This window comes from Anoplolepis gracilipes, chromosome 8 (assembly GCF_047496725.1).
Source record: "Anoplolepis gracilipes chromosome 8, ASM4749672v1, whole genome shotgun sequence".
Taxonomy (NCBI): Eukaryota; Metazoa; Arthropoda; class Insecta; order Hymenoptera; family Formicidae; genus Anoplolepis; species Anoplolepis gracilipes.
In genome coordinates, this window is record NC_132977.1 from 8744313 (window position 1) to 8763623 (window position 19311).

Here is a 19311-nt window from a genome sequence, read left to right on the forward strand (position 1 = left end):
CACAAAAGTTGCTTACATCATTTTACTTAACCACTAACTGACCGCTATAACTATTTCAACTGATCGCCCAATCCCTTACTGGCAATAATCGCCGACGCGCTTTTAATTCCGCGGTAACCCTTTTATATTGAAGACCCTTTTTAGTCAAGTATCCCTTTCTGGTTTCGTTTCTTCTCCTTCTTTTACTACGATATATAAGAAGGCTATAGAATATCGTCAACCCTTCTTATTAATCTTGTTTTAAAAGGCTTTACGGTGTAAGTTTTTCTAAATGAATAATTTCTAACAAAGATATCTTTCACATGTAATTTTAAAGCATCACTGTTTGAATATAGGTTTTTTATATTATCCGTTTCGTTATATATACTGGTTAATTATACTAATGTAAAATCTAATCAATTTAATTATCTAATTAAATTATGTCATTACAGCTATTTAATTATTTGTAACATGATAACATGTATGACAAATGATTCGGCATGCAAGAAGCATATTCGGTGTGTATATCTGTGTTAGATTAGTTCAAATTATCTTACATCGGATTAGTTCGGATTAACTGGCACTGTCCAAAATTCGTGAGAATCAAAGCAAGCGATATCTCGAGTAGTTACATTGAAATCGTACCCTGCAATTGGAGCGTCTTCGATCGAAATTGGGGTTTCTCCGACTTGTGGTGACTCGTCTAGTCGCTAGAAGAGGTCAAAGACGGGCGGAGGGGAGTTAACTTGCCATAAATTCGCGAATGGACCGCCCAGCCATCAAAGCGATCACCCGAGGCTTCCTTACCCTGAGTCCTTGCATACCGGCACCGATATTAAATGACAAAGGCCAAAGGCATACCTTGCTAGCAGCAAGGGTTGGAGGGGTAGCAAATTCTCGCGTACGCTCGGCAACCCCCAAGCATCCACCGCCTGGGAAACCAGGAAGGCTCTATCTTCTCGTACCCCTCAGAGTCGTCCCCTTACGACGAAACCTCACCTATATCGGTATTTCGCGGGAAGGATGTTTTAAATACAAGCCTTACGTACTTGAAGTACCGGCGAACGCTTTTCGTCGTCGTTGCCGGCAAGCCCTCCCGATGAAGGGTGGAGATTTGAAGATGCCGATGACTTTGATGTTGGAGCGCGAACTTTGATGGCTTAAAAATTTTGCGTAATTACGTTCATCATTTTTAATTTGCAATATTTCATCAAGATACATCTTTTGTAAAAAATTTAAAACATTTTTCTTTTGAAAGGAAACATGCTTTGCATGGTTTTAAAAAGCATTTACATCGAATCTTTTTTAACTTGCTGAAAAATATTTAATGATAACGTTAACGGCGGAATACGAGGGTCGATGCAATTTCGAAAGGTTGAACAGCAACACAGATACAAATATCGACATTCAACCATTTGATGAGAAAATCAAGAATATTGGATTTTCCGGTGTAGAGGGCGTCCTCTCAATATGGTAATACTTTGAGTATATTCGACTACATTGCTACGACCATAAAGGCGCGTCAATCGACCGCGCATTTCCTGTGCTCCATTGCCTTTGAAAAGGAAGAAACGCAGGAGATCGCGCGAGAACGAGAAATGCTCCATTTCCCGTAGCGGTGATATATTAGAAACTCAGTGAATATTTTGATATCCTTCCGGGGCGTGCAAAGTAAAACTTATTGATCGTTCATCTGCAGTCTAACTAAGTAAGAAGTATGTAGAGTAAGTTATATCGTATAAAAATTTTAATATTATAATAGAAATTATTGAATCGATAAAAGAAAAAAAGATATATAACATTTTGCAATCTTTCACAGAATTAAAAAATTCAATTCAATTTATATTCCTTTTCTTTTTCAATAATACATTTTCTTGCAAAATTACACAAATTCTTCGAAATAATAACGTTAAATAATATTAATAGAAATTAATAGAAATGTAATAATATTACTTTCGAAATATTAGACTCGGAATAAATTGCGGCATCTGAATACACCGTATACTCCACTCACGATTGAGTTGATCAGATTTAAGGAGAACAACGTTATTGTGTGTCGAGTAGGTCGGTGTTTGCGTAGGACCGTAAAGGCTATAAAAAAATTAACGGACTTATCAGTTCAGGGAAAAGCACCTGGCGGAACTCGACGCCCAGGGGGAGTGTGAGCTGATTACAGGTGGCCACAATAGAAACATTGTCTCCACCTGGTGCGCCAGCCAGCAGTCGGCCGATCCTTATGCGGCCGCCTTATCCTTCGACGGTGCAAACGAAACTCTGTAAACGGTGCAGCCGTGCGCGGGCAGTGCCGCAATAAAGTTAGAAAATAACAGGGAGCGGGGTGAGAATCGTCGAAGGAAGGCGCGAGTTTTACGAGCCGGGCATGTATTGTACACATGGAGCGATTCTTTCTCTCTTTTTCTTTCTCTCTCTTAGAGAGAGGCAAACAAAATTTTATGATACGCCCCATGTCACACGAGCCAAATCGGCATTTATTTAGGCACTCATTGTTGCATCAACACTTTATACACAGCCTGTCGAGAATAGCGATAAGAACGAGACGGCAGGTATCACGGCATTGCCGGAATCGAGTTCAGACGGTTTGATTATTTTCCGTGAAACGGTTTCCGCTCCGAATTGTAAACAGTGCACCGTGCATCTCAGATTTATCTGGCTGAATCATAATAAAGTCACTCGGAAATACTTTTCTCATTCATATTTCCTTTTTCTAATAAATTTTGAATACAATACGTGCAATGTATTCTCGTTTAAATTTATTTAATTTAAAGTTTAAATAAGAATCTATGTAGGAAAAAATATTTATAAAAGAGTGAATTGTGCTGATGCAAAGAGACACGTTCCACGAGTTTCAGTACAATCAATTAATACCTATAACAATTCGATGCACGTGTATTCTCGTTGTCGAGATTTTACTCTCAGCGCACCCTTTTGCTCGCTTTTTTCCATTGCTTTTTTTTTTAAACACGGTAGGCGACAATCGAATTATCCTGCACTCGGGTAAAGGGAGAGTACAATAAAAATGACCTACACGCATCTGCACGTGGTAGAAGGTGGAGGATCGTTCGCAGTGCGAGAGAGGAACGCTCGAGCCCCATCCCTTCACGGGCTATTGATTCCCAATTTCACCGATAATGGCCAGGGCGAGTCTCTCTCTTTTTTTATTTTTACACCGATACACTTGTTGAACGTTGAACGCGAGGGTTGAGGTTTGGAAGATAGAGACAGATAGAGAGCGAGTGGATTTTGCACGCCCGCCGGGACCTAACGCGCTTTTTTTCTTCTCTTCTCCTGTTTTTTTTTTTTCGCTGCCGTTCTCTCTTCTTTCGCTCTCTCCACATAGCGGGGAGAATATGGTCCTCGTTCTACATTCGCGCATAGGAAATTGTCGACAACTGCAGAGGGGCCGTGTTTATGGCGTGTTTGGGGCAAAGCGGACATAAACGTGGCGGGTACGCGAATTGAGCCGCGCGAGACAGGGGTGGCTCGTAACCTGTAAAGAATACCCCCGATCTCTTCTTCCTGATATCCGTGTCACCTTATATACATTGAAATGATAGAAGAAGATTGGAACGGTGAGGAGGGGGGGGGGGAGAAAATGATTCTATTTCTTAAAAGTCGTACGGAAACAAAGAAAAAATATGATTAAATAATTTCGAAAAATATTGCAATTATCAGTAACGTTGTTATAATCATCTGAGCAAGTAAACTAGGAATCTCTTGGATCTCTTATATCACATTAAATTGGAGATCAAAACGGCGGCATGCATCATCCGCGGTTAAATCTCTCTTCGTCAATTCAAAGACGGACGAAGGAACGCACGTACACACATACCTATGTAATCCGAGTATGACAACGTAAATATTACGGATGCGGTACGGCTTGTCAGTTATTACTTTCCTTCGAGTTTCCCACAGAAGTCACGATCTGTGGTCGCGGATCATAGCCAGGTCCGCGATACAAATACAGTCTCGCGCGCTGTACAATGAACTGTACTCGCGCATAAATTGATGGTGGGAAACACTCCGGCGTACGCGCGCACGCACACGCGCGTAACATCACGTCACGTGTCCCCACGTGGGCAACCGTGGAGTCTGCATAGGCATCGCATCGGCATAGAACCGTTTACGCTACCGTGCAACCCGATGCGGTGGCATGCGGTACGCGCATCGTTCTTTCGGTCCCATAACCGTATGTGGTTTGGCTATGGTCGTTACGGTTCAAGCGTTCTCCAATAACGCGTACGTTTCTGCGAGTTTGTATGGCTACGTATGCGGTATGCCCGCAATAATGTGTGCGTTACAACCGCTCTGTGATCATTGGTCGATGTTAATGAAGGGCCTCGTCCATGTTAATGAAGGGAAATTTTGCTGCCTTGATAGACTAAAATTCTTTTATTCTTTATTATTTATTATACATTCATGATTATTTTCTGTATTTTCTAGGAAAGATTTGTGGTGAAAACTTGTCTGATTTATATTTGATTTTTACTTGAAATGAAATAAAATCGTATAATTTATTTCGTGAGAAATGAGACATATCGAACAGTCGTAAGACTCGTCGTATTCTCAATTCAATTGAAATAACGTCTACAGTTGATTTTCTCACCATTCTCTGTCATTCTTATAAAACATTATTATTATTATTTATCGTGAAAGTTGAGAAAATTCTCGCGAGTAAATACTGCCGAGACGCGATATAGAGACCAAATTGTTAAAATCTTGTCCTTGCATCCGATTCGTTTGAACGAGATACGGAATGAGTTTTCTCTTCCTCCATCGATCCGTCACACCGACCCTGTAAAAGACGGCCACAATGGCGTGCATGGCGATAAATTATAACGTTATGGTTTCTCTTGGCATTTCTGTGGGTAACCCGACCTGGCCTAACCTCGATGTCCTTACCTACGTACGCACTCGCCTACGTATATACGCTCCTCCCTTCGAGAATATATCGGAGCGAAAGAGACACGGCGGCATCAGTGTACTCTCCAGCCGGTACTTACCTTCGCTCCCGAGGACGAAGCGAAACCAACAATGCTAGCTACGTGCACGCAACTGTCCTTCTGCATCCGCTCTCATCGAATGTCTCTTTCTTTCCCTACGGATATCGTACGTGGTTGACATGAAGAATGGAGAAAACAGAGGGTACGAGAGAGGGGACAGAACGCGCGAGCGGCACAACTTTTACAAAAGTGCGAAGAGAAAAAGGAAAGAACGAGTAGGAGGACCTTCGGCGTCGGCGGCATCGTCTGACAATACTCGGAGAAAGAGAGAGGGAGAGAAATATCTACGAAACTCGCATATTAATAATTACTGTTATTCCGTAATGACCGATGTGGGGCATGGGAAGACTCGATAATCCTATGCATTAGTCGCCCCCGATGCGCCCATTATGCCACGGGTGCTGCTCCGCTTCCCCGGGCTTTATTTATGGAATTAAAGCGGTGGAAGAGATGTATCTCTTCTCTCGCGTTTTCTACATTTTAACGGTGCTCCCTACACGGATGCACGCACTTCCGGTGACGGTGAGAAAGCGCGTCGCGATCACGCCGTCTCCGAGTCTCTCTCTTGATAGACAATCCCGCAAATGTCACTGCCTAAATTACACGCTTTAATCCGCGGGACCGAGAGGGTCGAGGTGGAAGTAAGTTCGTCACAATTACCGCGGTCGTTGATATAGGGAACTAGAGTAATAGTAGGAAACGATGACGAGAAAGAAACTCTTTAATATTACCGGGTATTAACTCGGCTTCTGCTTTGTTTCAGTGGCCCGAGGTATCTATCGAACAGAAGAAGAGGACGATTTTTTTTCATAAAGTTAGAGAGCGGCGATAAGTATGATCATCATACATGCGGTTATAATTACGATTGATAAATACGATTAAGAAAAACGTGTACTTTGCAAAATTATTGACGAAAGAACGTATTTATTAAAAAATTACTTTCCTTGTTTTCGAGATGAGAAAAGGTGATATATTTAATTAATTATTATTCGTTTCTATCCCCGTAACATGACAAAATGAAGTGGTTTATAAAGATTTATCGTTTCGACAAATTGGAGAGGATTTATCAATTCTATTTAATGATGCATCCATGCATTACCGTAAAAAACGACTGAAAATGCCCGACGAAATGAAAGGTCGATGAGACTCGATCCCTCGATCGATCAACAGGAATCTTTCGACTTTGTCCCTTCGGATTAAACCTCGTCTGGTTCCTACGAGGATCCATTTCTTGCAGCGGGTTCTTCTAGTGGTTGATCTCGCCAATTTGTTCGCCTAAACTTTTGGTAGAATTAACATTGAACCGCTGCAGAGAGACCGAACCGAAGCCGTGAAACCTATTAAAGTTTCAGTAGCTCTCTGTGGTATCGTATTGCTTTCTTTTCACACAGATTTATCTATGCAGCACGTGATAAAATTAGAGTATTCCACGGTTCTTCAAACTATTACTTTAACGCGAAAATTAACCCTCTAGTTAATTTTTTTTTTCAATTAAATCTTCTTTTCAATTAAAAAAATATACAAAATATAGAAAATTAAATTAACCGTATATACATGACGAAAAAAATACATATTTAAGACATTATTTTATTTCATGATCAAAACATGAGAGATTTGTCATGTCAAGTATTGAACAAAAAATCGATCGTATTATCAATTAATCATTAATATCATGGAGAGAAAATAAAAATATCACGAGCCTGAATTTAATAGTAGGTATATTATTAAAAAGCAGATTTTTGTAGTGTCGCGAAAATATTTAAAAAGTTATATTTTTTTCGTTAGATCTTTTATTGCGAGGAATATGGACAAAGAACTATGTGACAATGCATTACTTAGCGAGATTAATCCTAGTAGCTTCCTTCTGTCATTCCCTCTCTCTCTTCAGTCCCTCTCTAGATGTCTAATCGCCTACCTTTTTCACGAACTTATCTCGTGTAGCACATCGCGTCTGATTATTCGATGCGCAGGCGAACCGAACCTTGAAATAATAAGCGTCTTTCCTGATTCCGGGTTATGTCGCCGTGTTCACACGTGCACAAGCGACAACCGATGTGTGAACGCATTACGCTCACCGAACGTGGCCAAGAGCGTAACAGTTTTATATTTACATCCGACTTAACAACTGGTAAATAATTTTTGCGATTAATCATGAATCCAGAAGCAGGATTTAATGTATAAAAACAAAAACATAAATAACTTTTTTTAGTGCTAATTTTAAAATTAACGATAATAAATAATTCATAAATTAAAAAGTAGACAGATGATCTCGCATTTATTTATAATCGTAATTTCCTTTAGCTTATATCTGGCTTTTTCTTGATACGACATATGTATTTAATCTGGGTTTTTTAAATTTATAATTATATAACAATATTGTATGAAAAAATTAAAGAGATTATTATTTATATATACTAGACATCATTATAATGATGTGTTTTTGAACTCTTTCAAACAAATTAATAACAATTAATATTTCAATGTCGAGTAACTTATTGAATTGCGCAAGAAAACGGAGGGGGGAAACGTCGCTACCTGCGCCAGTGGTGATGCTTTTTCTAAGACTAGCAGGCCGTGGAATAAGTAAGTAATGGCCGCGATGGCTGCTATATGAGAATTAAGGGGGCGATGTAGCGGGTAGCGTCGGCGGTTTCCTTGAACGATGATAATCAGCGATTTCGTGACAGACACGGGGCCGTGGCCACGCTAACGAGCAATCGCAGGCCGACGTTCGCTCGGGCGACACTTCTAGGCGTGTAGATATGCCTTTAAGGACTTTACCTTCTCTTCCCTCCCCCGCGGTATGCTCTGGTCGGCTGGAATTACTTCGGTCTCTCATCGCGCACCAGCGTGCGTCATGCAGAAATTATATCGCGCACATTGCTAAGTGCCGCTCTAAATTATAGTACTTTTAATCAGTTAAGAGAAGATACATTTTCTATTTCCAGGAAATCAAGGCTTTCGTAAAATTATCACGACGGGCAAAACTTATATCTTATTAATCCATACACACACACACACACTGTGATTCTATTTGCGACACAGACTATTTTTATCAAGTATGCGTCATCTATTTGACAAAGTTATTTCAAGACGTTTTCAAACGTGCGCTAGAGCGCGTTTTGTAAAAATTTTTACGCGAAAGACAATCGAGAAGAATTATTCTCAACGCTGAGTGTCTTTTAATAATCGCAGATTTCTATGATTAAAAACTGTAATACATTAACCAGTGTTCCAATATCGCATCCGACGTTTTATTAACATCAAGCTATAAAAAAGGTATTTTTAAAATTTCGCATCATTTCTCAAAATATCCATACGTATCCCATATTAGCGGTAATTGTGAAGAAACTTTTCGTTTTACGACTTTCGAATAAGTACTCATTTCGAAGACGGTTAGTAATCAACGTGCAGGTCTCATATACATAACTAAAGAAATTAAAATTTTACGTACTTAAACCTATCAGCAATGGCAGTCACCTGATACGTTTCGCCTCTTTAAATACGTGCACATCTTACGCCTTCGCTCTCCAAAAACGCCACGCGCGCTCGCGCACAAACATCTGCGAACACCCGCACGCACCGCACACACGAGGGCAACCGCAAAACTTGCGTATCGCCGGCCATTCGTGAAGACCGCAGATAACGATATGACTTCGCCTCGGTATTCATCCATAAATTCACGAGGACAGGGACCGCGCGCGGGATAACGTTCCGCCGATGGCAGTGTCGTTGCAGCCGGCAGAAGAAAAGGGATTAATGGTCGCCAAAAGAGCGGAGAAAGAGAAAGAGAAAAAGAGAGGAGCATGAAAGCGAGAAAGGGAAGTCAGGTCGCCGAGGGGATGCCATGGCTGATACGGACGATCGCTTCGTGCGCGAGCGGACTGATCACTCCGCCGTCGCACTTATAATTATTATTCGTATTTTAATGGCCGCGTGGAAAGACTGCGACGCCTTTGAAGCTGGCGGGTGAGACGACGGCTCCTCTCGAGAGCCTTCTCTTCTCAGCCTGCTTTTGCGAATGGAGAGAGAAAGAGAGAGAGAGAGAGAATGCGCAAACCCTCGTGCTTTTAAAAATATTGGGGATTTCAGATATCAAATGCTGCGTATACTGTTGCGCCCTTGAATCAGCCGAAAGAGAGGGACGTGTGTTCTCTCACCGTCCCTTTCCTTCCCGCTACCTCGTAGAGCGCCTCCGGCGAAGCCATTCAATCAGAGACCGAAGATAAGTCGCGGCTTTCGTTTTTAAATCTCCTCTACCGCGGGAAGTGGAATGGTCGATGTCGATACACGACCGTTTCCATTGTTTGAGCACTCTTCAAATATTATTTTCAATAATGCTAGTAGTCTGTTTGATAAAATCACTCCTTCTCTCATTAATTATTTTAATAGTACAAATTCGATAATATAATTATTAATTGTATTTTATAAATATATATATTAATTTATTTATTTTAACAATTATATATATCCTATTAAAAATAAATTACTATTTTTAAAGAATTAGCTGCAATGACTAAATAAGCAAGTAGTACAAAGTGCACATTATATATATATATATATATATATATATATATAAACGAATAATCTTTAGAAAGTTAATTCCGAATATTCGGTCGAGTTAAGATTGATGAGAAAGATCTATAATTTGCGAAGAAAGCGGCTGACATGGATGTGAAATTTTCTCTGAAGAAAGAAAGCCGAGGATAAAGCGAGAGAAGTACAGAATGAGGCATCAATCAATTTATACAACCCTTCGGCCGATTAAACCGAATCAGCGGGTCGAAGACATTTGGTTCTCAGTGTCTCCTCGCTCTCTCTCTCTCTCTCTCTCTCTTTCTCTTTCTCTTCTCCTGTATGCCTAGGTTAATATAAATTAATAGATAAATATACAATTAGAAGTAATCTATATTAATTAAGGGAAGGTCTTGCCTTCGTGGTGGCTCGACTTGCCTCCTTTGTGGTTGCATCATGAATATCCGGCGATTCATTCATTAACCCTCACCTTCGACCTCGAGTCTCGGAGCCGCGGAGGCTCCAATCATACCTCGAACAATAACCGAACGAGAAATACCCCTAATGTGTTCTCGTTGTCTTGGCCTCGCTTGTCGGTTCGCGAATGTACTTTCATTTCTTCTTTATACATTTGTATGTATGTACGCATCTACATGTGTATAAGTTCAATTTAGTATCTAATACTATTATCTAGAGTGAAATATATCTTACTTTATAAAAATAGTTCAATATCCAAGAGACAAGGGGTCGTACATAAGAAAAAAAAAAAAAAAAAAAAAAAAAAAGGAATTGGCAATGCAGCAAAATAATTCCAATATATTGCGTCGTCTAAGAATATAGTTACGAGTGTCCATCAAATTGGTAGTACGATACAATTTATCATCACTTATTACCACCATTGCCGTGCCAGTAATACATCACAACGACTCGGCGACGTTCGTCGCTGAGTCAGCAATAAATTTCTCGTCGCGAGCGCGAGCGCGAGCGCACGTTATCGCGAGGCAATTGCAAGATTTGCGCGGCTGGATTCGTCTCGGGCGTAGAATCCGTAAATCAGTGCCGACCTACGCGGTCCATCCTGGCGGTGCCTCGCCTCGAGGAGAGAGATTGCTTTACAAAAATTATCTTCTTTTCCTTCATCCCGACGATGGCGCAATCGTAAAACGAGACAAAAGCGAAGGGTACACGTCTGACACCCGTTCGTAATCCTAAGATTTAGACGTTACCCTCGTCCTACAGGATAGCTATAAACAAAAACAAGGGGTCGTTGTTCGGGGAGAGAATAGGTTATGTGGGGGAAAATGTATGAGAGAGAGAGAGAGAGACAGAGGGAGGCAGGGGAGGGGGCCGTTATTAATACAAAGGGGCGATGCGGTATCCAAATCCCAATCTGAAATACGACGGAAATAATCCGGTTGAAATAAAACGAGGACCGCGGACCACGTTAAGGTTAAGCTCGCTCAGCGCGCTCGGATGTACTTGTTCGTTTTAACGTAGTTCCGAGCCGAGGACGGAAACACCGCGAAAGGCGGGAATCTCTCGGTCTCGGGGAAAAAAGCAAAAAATTATATACCTTGGATAAAGTAAGCAAAGTAATTAGTCGAGGAGGTAGTCCGCGATACGGACCACACCTGTGCGCGAAATCGGCTTGGTGTCGGATGTAATTCGTGGACGGAGGATAAGAGGGATAAAGGACCGGTGTCGGAATTGCTCGGGCCCTATGAAGAATAAAGAGACATAGATTTGTTTACGCGTGTGAATGTGTTAATAAATTCTACTTTGTTTTTTTACCGCATTAGTGAATTAATTGTTGTTTGATTGTGTATGTACATACACACGAGAAAAGAATTATGAGTCGCGTGTATCTTATCTTTAAATACAATTTGATAACTTAAGATTTATTTTCTTTCGTAATCGTACTTAAAAAAGAAATGTCAAATATTAATCTCGATTCAACTTTGCCGCGATATTAAAAACGATATGATTCGAATATTGGCGCGTCGCTGATCGTAAACATTAAAAAATGCAGACTACAAGGGGGTCTGTCCTTTTTAAAGGTGCCTCTATGCGCCGAGGGTCGGAGAATCGTCTGATGTTGCACCGGCATTAAAAGCCGCGGTACCCGAGACAGGAGACTGAAATACGAGCCATGTGAGAATATCATTAGCAAATTGCTTAATTTACGGACCACCGCTGACGGTATTCGTGCGGATGCACTTTTGTCTCTCCGATGGTCATGACTTTATAATTATCATCTCTTTTTATCTTCAGCTTACGCAAAATTTCTTAAATAGCAGCCGTGTCACGAAATGTTACGTGTCAGTCTATCGTGATTGTCACGAATCGACGGGATCTTTGAACCGTCAGCTGTCGCGCTTTAATAATTATATAGTGCAATCGATACACGTTGGTGACGTATCGGTTGTTATTGGTAGAAAACACGCGTGCAATGTGTGTACGCAAGCTATGCTTCACAAATAATATCTGTTCACGTGTTAGTATCAATAAAGATAAACTTATTATTATAATATCGATTAATATTAATGAAGCTATTGTCCTTGATTTATAATTAATATTAATAAGTGAAAGCTTCTCCAGCTCTAGTATCTATTTATCTGGATTAACTAATAAACGAATATATATATATATATATATATATATATATATATATATATATAGAATAGATGCATTTATAAATTTTTCTTGATTAACCTTTAATATGGCGCTGATACGATCGAAGGGCTAAGGTGAGCAGGCTGTTTGAAATTAATATGGAAAAGTCTAGACCTCTTCTTCACATGTTCAGCAGATTGTATCGTCATTAAAGATAAGGCTAATGTATGGAGATGTAAATTTTCCCAACAATTATGCCAAGAGTAAATGATCTTTATATTCTAAAAGAGAAAATGTATAATATTCTTCGATATAAATACACTACACTCGCATACATAAGTATACATTACATTAAAGATCAAAAATCTTGAATGCTCTTTATATTATTAAGCACTCTTACACAATAAAATATATAATATTGTATATTCCCCTAACGCTTGATAAAGGAATGATATATTTGGAAGAAAACCCGATGAAAATAAAAGACTGAGAGTCCCTCGTAATTTCTCATTAAAGCGTCGCTAATAATTTTTATAGAACCCTCTCATGTCTCGGATACAATGTTAGCCGAGCAGCGGAGAGAAAGAAAACGATCCGTCGATTCCGACCCCCGCAACTGCGCTCTGCTCTCTGCTCTCTTCTCTCGTTCACGTCCCCCCTTTCTCGCTCGTATATAACCTCGGACGTTAAGTGGGGACCTCCACGGCGCCGTGGGCCCATCGCGTTTTATCACCGTGCTCATACCGTTTCAATACGCCATCAATAATAAGTCCCCTTTTGATACACCCGGGACGCGCGTTACTACGTTTACAGCCCGGTATCGCCCTTCGCGTCCGCGAAGAATGGAGCCGGATACGTTGGTCTTTTTACAGACCGAGGCCGACATTGTTGCTCTCACCGGTGAAAGATGACGGCAATTAAAGCCGCGGCGAAATTTTCTTCGAATCGCGGTTCGACGCGATGGAGCCCGGCTTGCGCGAACTTGCACAACGAGCACCCTCCTTCGGTTCTTTCTGTTTCTTTTTGTTATTGTTCTCGTGCTCTCTAGGTGTCGAGTCGCGACGACATTTATTCATGTCACGGTGGAACAATGCCAACGGTCAGCAGAGAGGAGAAACATTATAGATAAAATTAAAGCAGCTTGTTAAAAATAACCAACGGGGCGATCTGATTTTATTGGGAAGTAATTCGGCCGCCTGGGACGACAAGGAATCTTGGCAACGCGGACTTGCTACCGCGTACCGCATGATTAACTGAATGCAAGTGCAATTCCCGCGTAATTATTCGTAGGGCGAGTGTGACTTAGACTTGTAAGAGACTTCTTTGTCTTTTACTTTTACATAGCAGGTCGCCGTTGAAGGGGCACTCAATAACACTTAACGAATCCATTAATAATTCTGTTAGATCTTGCGTTCTTAGGTATTCAAAATAATAAACTTTTCGAATAGGAACTTGTACATGATATCTTTCAAATGAAATTACGTCTGTAATTGTACAATATATGATAGAAATCACATTAATATTAAATGCAACGTTAATAATTATTAAAATTAAAAATAACCTTTTGAAAAATACCTCTCACGTTACGTTACAAAAATTTAATGTGATATAGAAATATAAATTATAATTCTTTGGCAGAGAGTGCGTCTGAAAATATTAACCAATCGTAATTATTTTTCCCCCTTTGCAATATAATGAACGTAATTGCATTTTATTGACATTTGTTAAAAATAGTCACACATATATATATGTATATATATATATATATATATATATATACACACATATTATATATAATTTCTTCTATTGCTTATATATTACCGACGAAAGTCTATTAAGTATTATAAACGCATGAAATGTGCTCTACTCGACGCGTTTCAATTATTTTAGAGAACAATCACGATTGAATCGCTTTTACCACGTGCGTAGCGTAATTAACTTAAACTAGGGAACACAGCGCGAAGTGCGTTTGAATAATAATGGCCGCAGCTGGATCTGTTCTTTTTTTTATCGTTTCTTATTAATTGGTTCTTCCAGCGTTGCACCGACACGATGCGAGCCGAAGTGCTATATATCAGTTTGGATAATAGTTGATTCCATCGCGGGGAGCTCTCGCGCATGTAAAGCCGAATACGATTTTATTGTACAGAAATATAATCGACTATCTCATCGTGCAATTAGTAGGAAGAAAAATCAACCGCATTAAGAATGCAACCGAGGGAGCGCTTCGCCTGCGTACCTTTCATTGTAATTTAGCTTCAGTAGTAACGCTACGTTACTTTCAATTAACTTTGTACGTAACAGTAATCATTCGACCTGATCTGAATCGAATTGTAAAATTTTGCATTAATTTGCCATATCCATCGTCCACTATGTATGGTTTCTTACATAATATAAATTATCACATTCACGCTATTTTAAATTTTAGTAATGAAAGTATTTAAAAATGAAAGAAAAAATATTTTTGCTTGTCAAAATTTTATTTTTTCAATAATATATTTTAATTAGGTATGCTTTTTTATTATTGTGTTATTCATTTATATACTGTAATTAATGTATAAATGCCGATCCTAATTTAATAATCAGTCTAAATACTTAGAAATCTAATGATATATGTGCATATGTGCATTCTATATACATATTTTGATTACTCTTTTTTTTATGAACATGCAAGAAAATATACATGGATCAATTGAAGCGATGCACTAGTAACAAACGTTAAAAGTAATAAACGATTATGATTTAGAGGACTATAAGTGACAAATATAGTTTAGAGATAATTGTAATATATAGTCGAATTTCACCAGATATAAATATGATTTGATACTAATTTAATTGTAATGTGTTCTAAACTCGACTTTTTGATGGACGTGTGTAGTTCTTTGATTACGATGTTTAGTCGGCAAAATCCAAGCGATAAAATTAAACAAAATTTTGTATTATTTTATTAGTCTTTGATATTTTAAAATTAATCTCTTTTTATAATACTAACCGTATATAATTTTTATATTTTTTACGATAATTCGTTTCCATTTTTGAATATAATAAATTTGAAAAAAGTGTTGATATACAGAATTTACCTCGGTATATTTAACTCGCGTCATATATACGTTATAATATATTGATTCAACGGAGAGTGCGTGCTTCGACGAATTTGTGTGCCGTTCGCGAGTAGAATTATTAGTGAAGAAAACCGTGAAACGCGCTTCGGGCGATTTTCAATGCGCTCCGATCCGTTGCTTCTTGCACAAATAGCAAAAGGCAAACAACGTTACGTCCAATTTCGATGTCCACGGCCGCGTGGAACGGCGCGTGCATTTCCGAACGATCGTGCGCCCGCGGAGAAAGCGCGGCCACGTCAGAATTGATTTCATCGCTTCGTGGAGCGTGTATGTATATACGAGCGGTATGTCCCTTTTCGCTTCCGTCCCTTCCAATCTTTCTCGCGTTCACCTGTGCCCGGGCGTTAACTCCTACGAGAAGTCACGACGGCGCGGCGCGGCGCGGCGCATCGGGAACGTCGTGCAATCGGAGCTCGGTGGCCCCGCGATGCGGGGACAGGAAAATCTACGGGCGGAAAAACCACCGAAGAAAAGACCGACCGGCAGATATGATCTTTTCGTGCTAATAATTATCGCATTAATTATAGCGCGAAGAGCGCGCACTCTCGTCCACGCTATTCACGCACATGCGCGCACACACACACACACACATATACATATATACACGCGCTGAAGCGCACACGATAAAGAAACGACTACGGTTAAGTATTAGCAGAGGCACATGGGTGAGACTGATTCGCAAGGCAGATCTGACAGCGAGGACACGCGTGAGACGTATAACGAGCCCCGCGCGAATGCCCGCGCCGTCGAACTCGCTTCTTCGTTGCGGTTAATTGTAACGGCGTAAGATTCGCGTCATTATGATGCCTATCGTTTTTAGAAACAGGATGTAATTTTACGAAGATTTAGTAGCAAATTCTTTGGCGATCATCGAATTTCCCGGAATGATTTCCTGACTGCGTGCGTTTTTGGTTTTTGGTTTCGTGCCCAATTTCCAACGTACTCGAATTTTCAGACTATTTCGCAAACTGAGTAGCTTAGACCAATTGAAAAGGTTCGTGTCGTTGATGCATACCGAATGAAGTTGTTTTCACGAAACATGCGTCAAAACATTGCGTCGCTCCGAATAGAGAAAGAGACAGATTTTCCGTAATGCCACAATGGCATTGTGAGACATACCGTGAGACGTGTGGAATATGTAAGGACACGCATTGAAACTCATCAGAACATCGCACGTTGCGCATCGGTCACGCGTGCCAGCTAAGAATTCGCATCCAGAGTCAAACGAACGAGAAAAGCGTCGCGAAGAGGAAGAGGAGAGGAGAGAGAGATAGAGATAGAGATAGGGATAGACAGAGAGAGAGAGAGAGAGAGAGAAAGAGAAATAGCAGAGTATTTCGCAGAGAAAACAGCGCATGAGAATTTCGCGGGTGCGATCGTGCGAAAGCGTCGTGCCAAATTCCGTGCTAAAATCGGAGATCATGTCGATCGTGATCGCTTCTGCGTATCCTATCTTATATTTTGCTGTCCGCCACGATTTACGATCCGTATCCCGCTACAGTAAACATCGCGTCATTATAATGCTCTTAAAGTATAAATAACGTTAATTTTTTAAGAAAGAGGACACGTGGTCTGTGTAAGTTAAATTAAATTTTTTTGTCCATCTTCTATAAATATAATCTAAAGAAATAAAATAACTAATTTTGAATTTTGATTTTTTTTAATACTTATTTAAATCCTTGTCAGTCTCCTGTGTATTTTTAATTAATATTATATTAATGTAAATAATCACATGTTAACAATTATCTACTTACATTAATTGTTAAACGATTTACGATTCGTATAATAAACATCGCGACGCTGTAATGTTTTTAAACAATAAATTCAACTTTTTATTATTAAATTAAATTAAACATTCTCATCGATCTCTTATATAAATATAATCTGAAATTCTACTGAAATAAAATAATTAATTTTGAATTTTTTGATACATATTTTAAAAAATTCTTTTCTACTAGGTACTATTGCATTTTTAATTAATATTTTTAATTAAAATTGTGTTATTGCAAATAATTACCACACAAATGTTAATACAATAATCTTTATAAAGTATAAAGTATCATCATATACTTGTATTCATTGTTGCACGATAAAAATTACATAAAAATCGAGATGGTATATTTTGTTCGAATAGCTTTTCAGGCATTATCGATCCATATTGTCATCGTCGCGATCACTGTGAGGTATCTTGCTACATTACTGGCGAGAGATCACTCGTCGTTCGCGTCGCCTACGTTCCTTTCGCCGCGTCACGCCGTAATTAAGCAGATCATTAACGTCATCGCGATCGGAGCGAAGGAGAACGCGGGCGAATCGCAATCGCCTGCTGGCGCATACCGTTACGCGATGGTTGCGAGGCGATAGGGCACCTTGACTAATGCGACCGCGGCGAGTTGCACCTTGCAAATTGGCGGGAAGCATGCCTGCGTTCTCGACCCTCTATGTGAAGAAAAACCTCGTGCCATCGTGCGCGATTTAGAGACGCACTTTCGTGCTCTTGCCATTTGTCCACCTTGCGTCGTGAGAGTATCGCGATATGGCAACGATTCGACCACACCTGTTTCTTCCTCTTTGACAATAAGGTCGATTAAAAAATATCTTCGTTATCTTTGATTAAAACTACAGTTGGCTACAGAAAATTTAAATCGGTTGTCAAACTTGAGATATCAAAATAAAATCGTGAAAAGATGAGTTTTATGAGAAAAATAAAAAATAAAAAAAAAAAAAAGATTCTATATTATAAAAGAAGTGCGAAATGTAAAACACAGAGACTGGCGATTTTGTCATTACGGCACGAAATGACTTACTGTAATATTAACGCAATACACACCTACGCCATTACATCATCGCGTCACATCGGTATCAGCCGACACTATAATTCAATTGCGTTGCATTTAATAAAAATTAAACGTATAGTTCGCCGGGACGTGAATTGTTGTCATTAGTATGTCCCCGGAGCGCTGTCCCGCCGCGACGGAAAATTTCAATTTTCCGCTCGAGATAATAGATAATAACGCAAATATTTTTCCGTGTGACGGAGGTTCTCCGCCGGACAAAGGATTCTATACCTCTACCTCTCTTTTGCCCTTTCACCGTCGCTCCACCGCGCTTTGGCGACGACACAGACGAGAGCGACGAAGACGACAATGCGAGCTGAACGTAACGGCAAAGAGTCGGCGAAAAAGGGACGAAACGGAGACGCAGAAACGGGGAAAATGTATATGTACGAGGAATGGTGGATGAGTTTTATAGAGAAAGAGAGAGACGGGCACATACACAGAGAAGGAGAGACCGACAGAGATAGTGGAAGTGGAACAAAATGCTGATGGCAAAGGGCGATGCTGGGAACGAACGAACGAACTAAACGAACGTCGGTCACAAGAGCCAGTAGCAGCGCGCACTCTCCTATAAATATGTATAGCCAATATCCGCTTACATTCGGCCATAGCACTCGGCGATATCGTCATGCAGATAGGTGAAGCATGCGGACTACGGGTTAGAGGTAGGTAGATAGGTAGGTGGTTGGGTTGATAGACCTGCTCTTCGTGTATATGCGGTGCCGGCTGTGTCGCCGCCACGCCACGGTTCGACTTCGCGCATGATGGTGAATCCTTTGCCGGGGCACGTCATATCGTAGGAAAATATCTAATCTGCATGTGTTTACGTTTGACGTGTCGATAGCGCCGGTGCGCGGCTCTTTCGGCTCTTACCGCGGCGCAAATTGAATTATGGCGACGATGCAAAAAGGCAACGCCACGAAGATGGCGAGCGACCGCGCAACGTGTGTGTTTCGCTGCCCTAGACAGGGTCGCCGGAAATCGAATTCGCGCGATGTGCGTTGAGACAAATTGCCGGTGGATCGAGTTACGTCCTTGTCAAACGAGCGAGTTGGGCTTTCCCGATTTCAGAATCAATTCGATTACGATGTTACCGCGCGCGTTCGGTTCCTGCACTTTTATTTTCACGTTGTACGCCTGGAGATCTTTCAACAAAATATAGCTACAGTAAAAATCCAACGCAAATATTAATTGTATGATCAAATAATAATAATAACGATTAAT

The 19311-nt window shown here is 40.3% G+C and overlaps 1 protein-coding gene and 1 long non-coding RNA gene across 4 annotated transcripts in view; one reads left to right on the top strand and one right to left on the bottom strand.

Moving 5' to 3' along the window:
• Positions 1-6450, top strand: part of LOC140668529 (uncharacterized) — a 112222-nt gene extending 105772 nt beyond the window's left edge. The window contains exon 3 of the long non-coding RNA XR_012047191.1: positions 5764-6450. This is a non-coding gene — a long non-coding RNA (uncharacterized lncRNA). The remainder of the gene's footprint in view (positions 1-5763) is intronic.
• LOC140668527 (uncharacterized) overlaps positions 1-19311 on the bottom strand; it is a 253644-nt gene that overhangs the window by 100595 nt on the left and 133738 nt on the right. The gene's annotated exons all lie outside the window — the stretch shown is intronic.